The sequence below is a fragment of the Thunnus thynnus genome, chromosome 10 (assembly GCF_963924715.1).
Source record: "Thunnus thynnus chromosome 10, fThuThy2.1, whole genome shotgun sequence".
In the NCBI taxonomy this organism is placed as follows: domain Eukaryota; kingdom Metazoa; phylum Chordata; class Actinopteri; order Scombriformes; family Scombridae; genus Thunnus; species Thunnus thynnus.
Genome location: NC_089526.1, coordinates 10,464,540 through 10,477,528, shown reverse-complemented (window position 1 = coordinate 10,477,528; position 12,989 = coordinate 10,464,540). Strand labels below are relative to the sequence as shown.

The following is a 12,989-nucleotide window of genomic DNA, read 5'->3' as shown; positions in this document are numbered from 1 at the left end:
AAATATAATGAGGTTAAATCATATCTAGATACAATCTGGATAAGAGACACATTTTAATGCAAGGTGTCAAGGGACTCTTTGTAGGCATTCAACAGACACTATTATCTGGAAAAGCTCAAAGCTGTATATTTTATATTGAGTGCAAATGAGTTGCCAAATTAATGGCCACTTTACAATGAAGAGACTTCAGCCTTGGCAAGAAGCACACCTATTTATATTTTGCTTTGTATGCAGAAGAGACCCTACAGTTACATGTCTAGTACTTTGCTCAGTTGAAGTGGCAAAGTAATGACTATTCCATATCGTGGTCATGCAGAAATGTAAATCGGCCTCCATCCTCATCCTCAGAGAATTATAATTGAGCCCAAAGGGTGTGCTAAGTGTATGCAAAATGTTAACTGCACCATTTAGCTCCCTGATAGATTAGTGCTATCTAAAGAAGCCCCAGTCTTGTGATATCTTGCAGTGTCTTGGGATTAGCAACCAAAGTGCATTTAAAGACAGGGCAGGGTGCTATTAATAACATAATGTTTCTGAATAAAAATCTGACGCAATTACATCCTGGATCAAAAGAATCGTGCATCAAACTTAAGTCAGCCTCCCTGACTTCCATTTGTGAAGTTGCCCCCAAACACCTACAATAAGTGGACGTTGATCCAAAGTGTCATTTATGTACTTTAGAGAGGAAAATTACTGTCTGAAATTAAAGAGTTAATACTTTAAAAGAGACTCAATCTTTAAATATGTAGCTGTTTTTGAAAATACAGAACTTTCAAAGTAATTAGGCCTTATTCACTCTGGTCTATAAAATGTCTATTTTTCCAAGAACTCTGATGTCTCAGATGTTCTTTTATCTAGCCAATGGTCCAAAATCCAAAGATATTCAGTTTACTATCGTAGAAAACTAAGAAAACAGCAGTGAATCAGTTAAAATGTCTGTGTTAAATTGCTGCAGATTTATTTCCTGTTGATTGACAAATTAATTAATCAGCTAATTGTTTCAACTCTAAAATTAACCTATACTATGTCAGGAGCTATATTGTATGCACAGTTGTTTGGTTTCACATTTTGAATGCTATTTTGAAACGAAATACTTTTTCATTTCTTTGGAATACAGTGTGGTTTTTACGTGTACTGTAGGTGTGGAGAAAAGGTGTATTTCAGTCCCATGTTGAATGAATCACCTCTTTGTGGGCTGCTGATCCACTACTAATTCATCAGTTGAGGTCCGCCATGCTGCTGCCCACACCCTGCCCATCATTAATCATGTGGCTGCTCTGGGGAAGTGAATGCAGAACGCACCCTACAAACAGAATCAGGTCATGCCTGAGTGATGGCTTCATTCACCCTCTCCCAATAGCAACCACCTGTGTTAGCACCATAAACAAGCGTAATGTGTTATTTCTTCTCATCTCCTTCAGTTACATCGTGGAAAACAGCAGCATGTTGGCTAGGAGGCTAATAGGCTACTGTGCCAGCTGATTCCCCTGTTGGATTTTTTTTTGGCTTAGTGTTGTGCAAGGGGAGAGGTGTGTTTGAACACTGTTAATGGAAGGTCGACCTCTGGCACATTAAAATTGATCAGTCTCCATGGGTAGGCCTGCATTCTGAGCCCCTGGAGGGAGAGGAGCAAAAACAAAGCAGTGCTCTTTTATACATACAGTGCAGTTTTTAGTCTCTGGAGTGAAATGAGAGCTCAGTCTCCAGGTCTCTGATAATAAAAAAACAGTAGCAACAGAGGAACAAGGGGACAAATGATTTGCTATTCTGCTCGTTGAAGGGGAAAGCATTGTCTGAACACGACAGGAGCTTGCTTTATGCCATCTCCAGAGAGTAATTAAAAGCTACATCCATTGAGGCCATCAAAAGATGAGACCATTAAGAAGTTCAACTAGCTGGAGAAGCAAGGACTCTCAGGAGAAACAACCAGAGAAAAGGAGCCTCTCTGACAATACAAAGACAGACTAATAATCAACAGCATTATGCAGATGTGCTATAGAGACACAGCGTGTGCATTTTACTGAGGCTTAGTGTTGTGGTTTTATATTTTAATTGATGGTAGTCACGTATTCTAATTTGTCAGTAACCTGTCTTAACTGATGAAAGGCAAAAAACTGGATCCCTTTTGTGCTAAATCTAGATGAATACTGAGTAAAGGAAGTCCCACTCACACTTTTCTTTAAAGAAACAGGTGAAGTCCTCTGGGTCTCAAAGATCTGTCGGACGGATACACCCCACTTCCTTTTCCGTCTGCCTGTCTGTCTCTCTCTCCTTGAAGATCTTGTTCGATCTTGCTGTCTCACCTCCTCGTTTTACCTCTCACTGTCTATCCTGTCTGTCTACTGCACTTTCTCTGTCCTCTCTCTATGCCTGTCTTGATGAAGCAGCGAGGGTGACCCTGAACACAAAGTGTCCTTCAGTGCCAAGAATGTGGACAACACAATGCTCTCTCATTCTTAAGTTGGTAAATATAGACCAATGACACCTCCCCTGTATACACACACACACACGCACCACACTAAACTTTACACCGCACTTAGTCCTAAATGAATGTGGACACACAAAACCACCATGGGCACACACACAGGCACAGATCATTGCCATCATCCAGATCGATTTTACAGACAGTTCTGCAGACAAGCAGCTAAGAGATGACACAATAACTCCCTGTACAATAAGAGAAGCTGGACGGAATGACCTGAGCAGCTGAAAGGAACAGCTGGATTAGCCTCAGGAGAACAACTGGCTGTGGTGGAATTACAAATGTCTGCTCAATAACTGTCACTAAAAGAAATATATATTTATTTCAGCCCTCTCAGCACTTTCCCACCTGGGTGCAAAGAATACAGAATAAGAGGCTCGGAAATAACAAGCGGGAAGATGGAGGAGACAGAGTGCTGTGGGGAGGGGGGAAGACGCAGAGAGAAAAGGAGGAAGAAGATGGCATCAGAATGGAAAGCGAATGGACGGGAGCTACTCAGCTGTTAAGTAGACTTCGTAGAGAGTGACACTTGAACCATCTGGTTCCTCCTTATTAAAAATCAGACCTTGGACTTTTTATTTAAAAAAAAAGCAAGAGGTTAATGACAACTGTAGCAACACCAGAGACTTCCCAACTATTTTGTTTTCCAATGTTCCTTTTTGTTCTATTTCTTTGTTTCTTTTATTTTAATTTTTATATATTTTATTATATTTTTTATTATTTCACTGTCTTCTTTCACTTTTTTCATTCTTATATTGCGTCTATATATTTGATATATTATTTCCCTAGTGCTTTTTTTAGCCATGCTAGCAGTATGGCTGTATAGAGATGGTAATCCTTGTCTGTTGGCCGGTTGCTCTCTCATTTCTCAACAATTATTGGATAGGTTGGAACAAAATTTTGCCGATGTCTTGCCTTTTTCCCGTAGTGCAGCCATTACTTGTGATTTTGAGTGAAGTGTCTCAAACCAATGGATGGATTGTCATCAAATTTGGTACCGCTATTCATGCCCCCCTCAGGATGATTTGTAATAATGTTGGTGAACCCTTTACTTTTCCTCTAGTGTCATCATCAGATCAAATTTTCCAGCACTTTGGTTGATGACAAAATATCTGCGGAACTACAGACATTCGCATCAGTCTCAGCTGTACTTTTTGTTTGGTACTAATAAACAAATATTAGCATGCTAACACACTAAACTTAGATGGTAAACACTATACTTGCTAAACATCACCGTGGTAACATTATCATTGTAAGCATGGTAGCGTGCTGATGTCAGAATTTAGGTCAAAGCACTGCTGTTTGTCTTCTTTGGAAACATATAGGCTATAGTTTATACATAATGCCCCTGTTATTGTACTCTCTACTTAATATGGCCTCTTAATTACTGTACATTGGCTCAAGTTATAGTGTAATGCTTCTTAGTGACCATTGGTATTATTAGTTGTTGTAGTGCACCATCCCCTGTTTCTTTACAGTGATCTGTGATTAGTTTCTGGAACTTGCCCTCTGTTCTGTCTCATTAAACAGGCTACTTTGGCAGAGTTCATTAGACTTGTGTGTGTTTGGGTGATATTCGTTCCTTCTGCAGAGAAAACTTTAAGGACAAGCACTTTTTTTTATTATAATTATTGGTGGTGTTATGGTTGTATGATTTTGTGTGTATATTTAGGTGATATCTGTTCAGTGCCTCTTAAAGTTTTTTTGACATTCTTTCTCTCTGCAAATAAGATCCAAATTTTATTATAATTATCTGTGTTGTCATGGTTGCATGGTTTTAAGTGTGTGTGTGTGTGTGTGTGTGTGTGTGTGTGTGTGTCCAGTAGTGCTGACTGACAAGGATTAAAAGCACACAGGGGCTGCGAGGAAAGAAGGCGGCTTCATTCAAGGCCACATCATTGTATGGAAGGTTGGGGGGTTATTTATAAGCTTTTAGTGGCCACACCTGCCTCTGGAATATCAGCACACAATACAAACTAGGGTTGCCAGGCCTTCTCTTATCATCATACATCAGCAGTGACTGTCAGACTAAGAATAACTAGTGGGACAAAGCAGCTGAGGGCCATCCTTATTAGTTCCTCTTCTTTTGGAAGACTCCTCATCTTCCAGGTCCACTCATGTCAGTGCTGTCTTTAATTTCTTAGTGGTTAGCACAGAGGGGGTCTCTTGAAAGCTCTGAGAGAAAAGAATGTTTTTAACACTTTTACAGAGAAGTTGTAGGAGAACTGCCATGCCCAAATGTGCAGCTTCCTCTAGCTTAGTGCCTAATTTATTTAGTCCACTTATGCAAATCAATGTGGTTGCACTTTGACAGAGCACCTGAAGCACAAAGTACGTAATGAGTTTGTACATGTACCAGGTGAAACATGTACGGCAAGCCAACAAGGAATAAATATTTGCCGCACACTCAGAAAGACTTATCGTGTTTTATGAATCATTTATGCTTTATTCACAATTCATGCCCGTGCTGTGCTTTTACTTGCATAAATTATGAATAAAAGCCGGAGTCAGTCTGACTGTGTGGCAAACATGTATTCCTTGTAGGATGTTCTTGTATTTTATCTGCTCCTCACAGGTGCAGAGGATATCAAACCCTTAATGTATGGGTCGCTGTGGAGGGAACAGACTGCGATATCTCAGCTGTGTCTGATGCCACATTCATTCAGGTCATATTGCAGGAAAGAAGTGAAGGATTGTGGAACCCTAGAAAGGGTTGACCTGTGCTTACATCTAAAATATTTTATTTGTGAATTTAAAAAAATCAACCACTAGCACTTTTCAGTAGAACTGATAGTATTACCTTTTGATATAACACTCATTCAGATTTTTATTATCTTCAACTGCTGATATCTATGGATTTAATGCATTGTTTGCAGCCCTTGTCAGTTTTGTGTGTGCAAGTAGTGTAAAGTAGGAGATCTCATAGCACAGAAAACATCCATATATCCTTTTAGTAAATACCACTGGGAGATTGGTGTAGATGTGTTTTTTTCTCCTCAGTTTGCAGCTCATGTGTAAAGGAAATCTGTCATGGCATGAGCCAGAGGCCAGGATATGAAGGGAAACTTGACACCTTTGTAGGCATTATATGACTGTTATTGATGTAAGGTTCATCTTCATGTTAACAAGCAGTGATATAATGTTATCAATAGTATTCTAAATAATATAATGAATACCACTTGGTTTATTATCTGTCATTTCTATTAAACATATCCTCTGAGAAGTTATTCTCAAAGACTTTACTCCTCTTTTTCATCTTCCTTTGAACAAATAGCACAGCAGCTCTGAAACTCTCTGAGATGAGTTTAAACAATTTTGTCAAATATACTTTACATGTGCAGATGTAAATTTTTGCTTTAGTGTGGTTAAAAATGTGAGGTTTCCATTTTGCATGCCCCGATTGGACAGTTCTGTCAATGTTCAATAGCCATCTGTCAGTTTCAAAGCTTAAGCGATCATTGTTCTACTGGGGACTGTCTTGGTGGAAACTGAATATTACTAAACTTTCTTTTCATTTCTCACCTACTGGTTATTGGGCCCAGAATAGACCTTAATGGACACCAAAGACTTGTAGATGATCCATCATTTCCTGGCCAGCCTTGACAGCTGTTTTCGTGCCTTTTTCTAATCAAGGACCCATTAAGAGCTCATTAGAATGCAAGAGAGGAAAGGGAGGGGGTGAAGTGATTGCATCCAATTACATGCAGACTTCAATTCATCAAGTGATTTGGTCTGGTCTGGGAGCGAGGTAGGTGCGTTTTTAAATGGGGATGGCAGGAAATGGCCTGCTTGTTGTGATTCACCTGTGTCATGTCAAAATGGAAAAAGTAAATTAAGTTTATCTTGTTCCTAAACTAAACAATGCCTGTCATCAGTGTTTGAAGAGGCAAGCTTCATTTTGATAGAACAGTTTTCTTTTCCCTACTGTACAGTATATTCCTTGAGCTTTAACTGAACCAGCTGACTGTTCCTACTATTGTTAGTGACACTTCCTGATATGATGACATATTTGAGCTAACTAGCAACCCACATGAGCCCTACCCCTTGGAAACATAGGACAGGCTGTACTTCTGGCAGCCTTTCAATAGTTAAGTTTTCATGCCATTATCTCATGAGAGTAAATGAGAAATGGTCATAAATGAACTTCATGGTGCCATAACAAACGTGGAGATCAGAGTGCAAAATCATTGGCAGTGAGGCATGCATACATTTCAATAGACCCAGTTAACTCTATTCACCTTTTCAGAAAAGATACATTTAGAAAAATAGATGGCCTCTGACAAGATAGGGTGATAGTTATATGACTAAGATACTCAAACGTATCCCTTGTTAAGTTCTCAAACATTTTCTAATAGGGATATAATTTCTTCAAAGGACGCTTTTTTGTCTTTGCTCTATGTCTTCATGCCTTAAATGTGGACAGAATATAATGAATTAGGCAATCATAACTGCGTATAACCAGAAATAGCCTTCTGAAAGACTGCTTTGGAGTTTAAACCTCAAAGGAGCCATTAAACATTAATGTGAATCTCTGCCAATACACTTTATCAAGAACATTAGAGGGCATTTATTAAGTTTCAAGGACACATTGCAAAGTGTGTTTTCCTACCCCACTGAATATAAAAAATAAATCAAAGTGCATTTCTGGATTCCAGGCAAGCTTTTAATCAAGCTTGGACTGGCCATCGGGAGCACCGGGACAATTAGCGGTGGCCTGCCTGATTCATCTGCTGATTGGCCTGGGTTGTCGGGCCAGTGTCGAAACACAAAATTATTGAGGTAAATCACAGCAAAAACACCACAGGACAGCCATGTTCATTCAGGTCTGTAGGCATGAAGTCCCCCCCTCCCTTTCATTGCTTTTGACCTGATGATAAGATCCATGCCTATCATGACACCTGCTTGGTCTGACACACATAGCCTCCTGCATCAACATCATCGCCTGGAAAACCAGTCTGTGTGCAAAACACAGTCACACAGGTTTTCCTTACCATTATAACACAAGGCAAAGAGCTTAAGCCGAATAAACAGACAAAAACTATGCTGAGAATTCTCTACCACCATTTGATGTCATTTATGGTTGCGCAAGCCTCTCCGTCCTCTCCTCTGTGCTCTGTGTTTGACTGACACACACACACACACACACACACACACACACACACACACACACACACACACACAGAGTGGCACAGAGTGGACAGCAGAGAAGCCACCGGAGACAGTGAACCAGGTGAAGTGAAGATAACATTTTACTCGAGTTGACAACAACTACGCTCGTTGCTGTAAGCACAATAAAACCTTCATGAGTATAAAGCCAATAATTAATTTATCAAACCACCTGCTCAACAAGTAGAAACATGTAGAAAAGCTATATTTTCAACTGCTTTGCCCGCAGTGTCCCATCCACAACCATAGTGTGCTGGTCAGGCCAACAGGTAATTGTTACATACAAGCTAAAGCTGTCTGTATGGAGCATTATATTAAAATTTGGCAAATACTTTTAAACTTATCTACTGGCTGAGACAAACCATCCCCTCCTCCCTCAACAAGCGATACCTGCAGGCAGTGAATCACATCAGCACCAGAGGGAGGAGGACAGAGGACAGGATGAATGACTGACAGTGACTGATGTCTGTGTTCTTCATTCTTTCTGAACTTCACTCAGTATTTTGATGTGAGGAATATTATTTATTTTATTTTTAGTTTCCAGTGAGATATTATTGAGTTTATACAGTGACTTTGCTGTTGTAAACATTACAGTTGCTGCTCTAGAAACAATATTTGGTGTTATTTAAAATATGAATCACTTGTAATCCTGTTCTGTATTTGTTCTTTTTTAAAATGATAATTAAAAAAAACAACTCTTAGTAATGAAAAAGAACCAATAAGGGTATTGATAAAGAATTAGACCAATACGAGTATTAATAAGATAAAGATAAAACCTAATGTAACCATACCCATCCCTGCAGCTGGTTAAGGATGTGTTTTTAGTCAAATAACATCAAAATTTCTTTTTTTTCTGCCTGCTCTTGCTGTGTTGCTGACTCAACTAGTATTCTGATTGTAGCTGTATATGATGATTTCAATCAGTTTAATTTGGTAGTTGTGGTGTTACGCTGCAGTAATTGGGAGATGAAGTTAGAGCATCTTCGTGATGCGCTTTGAAGATTTGGCTGTGTGGAAACATAATTATGTGCGCTTATTTTAATTTGTAATTTTTAATTTTTTTATTTTTATTTGTGTTTGGGTTTGGATCTGGACCGGAGTGTGCCTGTTGAGTACTCCTGGTCTGTGATGTTGCCTGGGTAGCTGTGAAATTCCCAGCCTGAATTTTTGTCCCAGTCCAGCCCTGCCTTTAACATTTCTGGCAGTGATTGAAATAGGCATTGCCCTGTACAAAGGTCAACCCTGTTTCCTTCCATGGGTTTTCCCCAGAGAAATCACTCAAGTGGCCAAGACACTGAGTCTATCAATATTTTCATTGATCAAACACACCCTCAGCTGTGATTGAAATTCTATTTGTGCAGAAGCATTGGGTTCATCCAAACTACTACTCCTCATTCAAAGTTCTATCATGCCTGTAGCACTCAGGATTGCCTGCCCTGCAATCTCCCATTTGATCTTCTCGGGGCTTGGAGAGTTGAAAGAAAAGAAAGGCAGTCTTCTGGCAGAGAGAAAGAAAAGAACATGTCAGTGCTGCCAGCCAACTAAAGACTGTTTTTTTAGACACCTGTCTAAAGAAGAGCCAGACGGGAAAGATAGAGGAAAAGAGCATGGTGAAAAGCTGGACAACATTCTCTTTGCCATGTCTCCCCCTTCCAAACATGTCAGAGACCGGAAACCTCTCTCTCACTCTATGAACACACTCTTCTTTTCCCTGCAGTATGTTGTCAGGATGATAGGCTACGAGTTGGAGTCCTCTTCTGTTTCCCTTGGGTTACTTTTCTTTGCCATTTTACGTCCTGTTTGATTTTCTTGGAGGTAGTTGTTCCAATTGTTTCTTGACTGGATCTAATCTAATTCCTTTGTCTCTTTACCTCCCACTTACTCCCACTCACAAGAGCCATTTTACATATTCTTTTTTTTTTTTTTTCTTTTTGTTAGTCGCAACAGTGAACTTTGCTGGTGCTTTGCCAGTTCTGGCTCTCCAATCATGTAAAATCATCCTTTACAAAGCCTACTTTTTCCTCTGCTTTTCTATCAGTCCTATTCCTACAACAAGCAAAGAGCCCACTCATATGTCAAGGGCAGCATAGCTGACTCGTTCTAAAATACAGAAGCAGAGCAGAAGTATAATTTTCATAACATGGTTTGGCTTTGATGAACAGTGGGTCTCAGAATGCCTAAGGGCTATGAAAAATAATGTGCAACATACTTGTATTGGTTTATACTGGTTTGCACTGAACAAGATAGGAGATTTTATCAGCAACCCCCAACAACATCCACTGCTATAGTTCTGTAAAATTGAGCAAAAATATCTGCTATGTCTGTGGTTCTGTAAAAGATGTAAAGCAATCACTATGCAGCCCTGGTATTATCTTTGACATGGAAGCAGGCAGTATAGATTCAAAGTATAATTTGTTTTTATCCAAGCATTAATCTATGAAGGTTGAATCATCAGACAATGTTGCAGTGGTCTACATGTTTTGTGCTGCTGTGTTAAGCATGTGCTTTGGTTCTGGATACAAGTCATTTCTAAAAGGCAACCTGGCCATAAATCTGAACTCTTGACATTTTCATCATATGAAGTTTCTTGTTGATATGGTGTCACCAGATGTATTGATTCCATTTTGTGGTCATTTTTCATGCTGTAGGTTTTCAGCATTTAGCTACTATCCCAACAGGTGTACTGTATGTCTATTCAGTCAGTGCAGTTTGTTGTAATGATTTATGAAACTGTTCCTTTTGTCATATTGAATAATTTAGCTCTATATGTGACCAATGGCCCTGAAACTATGGCATTCAATTTTTGGTGTATTTTTGGTGTGAATGTGTTCACTCCACTACGGTTGGGCCAATATAAACATTTTCAAACCGGTTTGATATTAAGCCAAATGCGACTGGGCTGGTAATACCAAATTTTACCACTAGGTTTCACATCCAAAGTGGAAAATAACGACAGCGTCATGGCACCATAGTCAGGACAGCTGAGTGACACATTGTCTTTTCATCTTGTACTAGGGTGCTGTGTGTAGCCGTGGTGTTTCCAATTTAACAGCCGGAAACACCGTGGCTACACACAGCACAGCTATGCTATGCTAACAATGTTAGCCATGCTAACTAGCTGCTAGCCACTGTGCAGGCTGGTCAAGTGATCTTTTGTGTCCCTTTGTATTAGCGGGTTGTTAAAGACAAGCTGCTTTCAGACTGCTGTAAGCTGCCCAGCCGGGTTTATCCGGGTCATCAGTGAGATCTGTGCCTTTAGCCTAGGTCAGCCTACCTCCTCCAGCTCATCTTCAGCATCCAGCTGGGTGGACAGCAGCAGCCGGCCCTGTCAGTGTTGGGGCCTCTGTGTGAGACACTTAGACGTCTCATATTGAAAAATGCCGGTTCAGTCGATTTGCATAAAATCAAACCGGTTTAAGCTTGTGCATCGGACCAGCAAAACCACAAATCAACCCAACTCTTCTGTCTCCTTCTGTGAGCCACCTGTTCACTACAGACATGGAGTTGAACTGTAATGAATGAATGAAAATGAGAAATGCAGAGGAGGAAAACAAAACAGAAACTAAGAGCGTCTGTCTCGACCGTAAATCATTTGTTGAGTGTTTGATGGTTATTTATTTGTGCTTTAGAACTTAACCGCCGTGAAACAATCAGAATTTAACATTTTATTTCTCTCATTCACTAGTTTGTTCTTGCTACTGCTGCTTGCTCTCCTCTCTCAACCACCAATGCTCTTTCTCTTGCTCATGCTCTCAGCTTGCTCGCATACACTCTCTCTTTTTCTCTCGTCTTTTTAAAAATGACTTGGGAAGCTGACAGCAAAGCTTAACTTTACTTTTAACCTTATCAGACGAAGAGAAATGCCCTCCCCTCATCCTAAACTGTATACCCATGACTCATGATTGGCCTGTCAGCTTGCCCTGCATAAACTTTTACTGGCCCTAGGCCATTGGTTATGTTGGACTCTGATTGGTTAATAGACCACTTTAAAAGGTGAAAAATACTTCTTGATATTCTATTGTAATTTGTGATTAGTTACTTAAAGGTTTAAAGAGAGGTATATCTGTTGCTGTACCCCTTCCCTATTACCTGTATATAGGTCACACTTTTACTGTAAAATATTCCATTACAGTATTAATTAGCCATTGCATAACCAAGCACACAATGGGTATTAAACCAGAGATCCACCCAGGTCTTATATTATCCCTAAAAAACTTCCCATGGTTGCAGATAACCACACTGTTTCCGTGTGTGTGTATGACAATTGGTTCACCTTTCCTTGAAATTCTGAAAACATAAACTTAGAACATAATCTAATGGGACCCAAAAACACCAACCAGTTTTTCATATTATTATTATTATTATTATTATTATTATTATTATTATTATTATTATTATTATTCAAAACACTGTTATACAATTTAGATACAGACTGTTCACAATCTACTATATGGGTTGCAAATGAAATGCAGACCATTTGCATGGTTGGATGGAAGCAACCAATTTTGCGCATTGTGACTTTAAACAACTGAACTGTTAATTTATTAAGATCCTTTTTTTGGTCATAATTTTGTAGTTCACCATATTTGTACTGTATGGTCAAGCAGAGCCTCAAAAAGCTTTCTTTTTCTGTATTCCTGGACTGCAAACCTACACTGATTGACAAAAGGCTGTAAATTTGAACTTTTGGACCCTTTGCACAATCTACCTCCACACTGGAAATACTGGACAGTGATTGTCTACAGTATGTAGGAACGAAGTTTGACTTTTTAAAATGTCATACAGGCTGAAGTTTATCATTCAGACATATTTAATTCACTTTACCTAGAGCCAAGGTAACAGAAGATAGTGACTACAAATAAATGTGAACTGAGTGTGAAAAAGTCAAAGAGTTCAAAATATTTTTGCAACCTTTTCCAACCAAGCCAATGAATACACATATAAAACAGAACTGACTGTTCTCGGAAGGTTCTCTAATTTTATTTCTTCAAAACATCAGCAATATATTACCATAAAATGACACAATGTTACTGTAATTTTTTCAGTGTTTTAATGTCTCATCTTGGAATTCAACTTTTCCAACATTAACTTTTAATTCAGTCTGTAAATATAAAACTATGTTACAACTTTATACATACATACAACGTGTAATGCACTGTACAAAACTTACATTCTAAAATTGACTTACGTCACTCTTCTGCAACACACTTGACATTATTTCTTTACAGCTTTATATAAAGCTTGAACTCAAGTTATTACAAACCTAGCTGTTATCAGTATGGCTTAGGTCACACCATGACTCCACCCTCTAATAAATATTTTACACATTGTATTTTCTGCC

At 39.1% G+C, this 12,989-nt stretch overlaps 1 protein-coding gene and 1 long non-coding RNA gene across 7 annotated transcripts in view; one reads left to right on the top strand and one right to left on the bottom strand.

Annotated features, from left to right (window-relative positions):
- Positions 1–2,397, bottom strand: part of myom3 (myomesin 3) — a 60,980-nt gene extending 58,583 nt beyond the window's left edge. The window contains exon 1 of the mRNA XM_067600883.1: positions 2,172–2,397. The gene's annotated coding sequence lies outside the window, so the exon portion shown is untranslated. The remainder of the gene's footprint in view (positions 1–2,171) is intronic.
- Positions 1–12,989, top strand: part of LOC137191076 (uncharacterized) — a 127,024-nt gene that overhangs the window by 16,856 nt on the left and 97,179 nt on the right. The window contains exon 3 of one of the 6 annotated variants that reach the window (XR_010930346.1): positions 2,811–4,031. The exons of the other annotated variants lie outside the window; for them this stretch is intronic. This is a non-coding gene — a long non-coding RNA (uncharacterized lncRNA). Of the gene's footprint in view, positions 1–2,810; positions 4,032–12,989 lie in introns of those variants that run through there. 6 annotated transcript variants of the gene reach the window in all.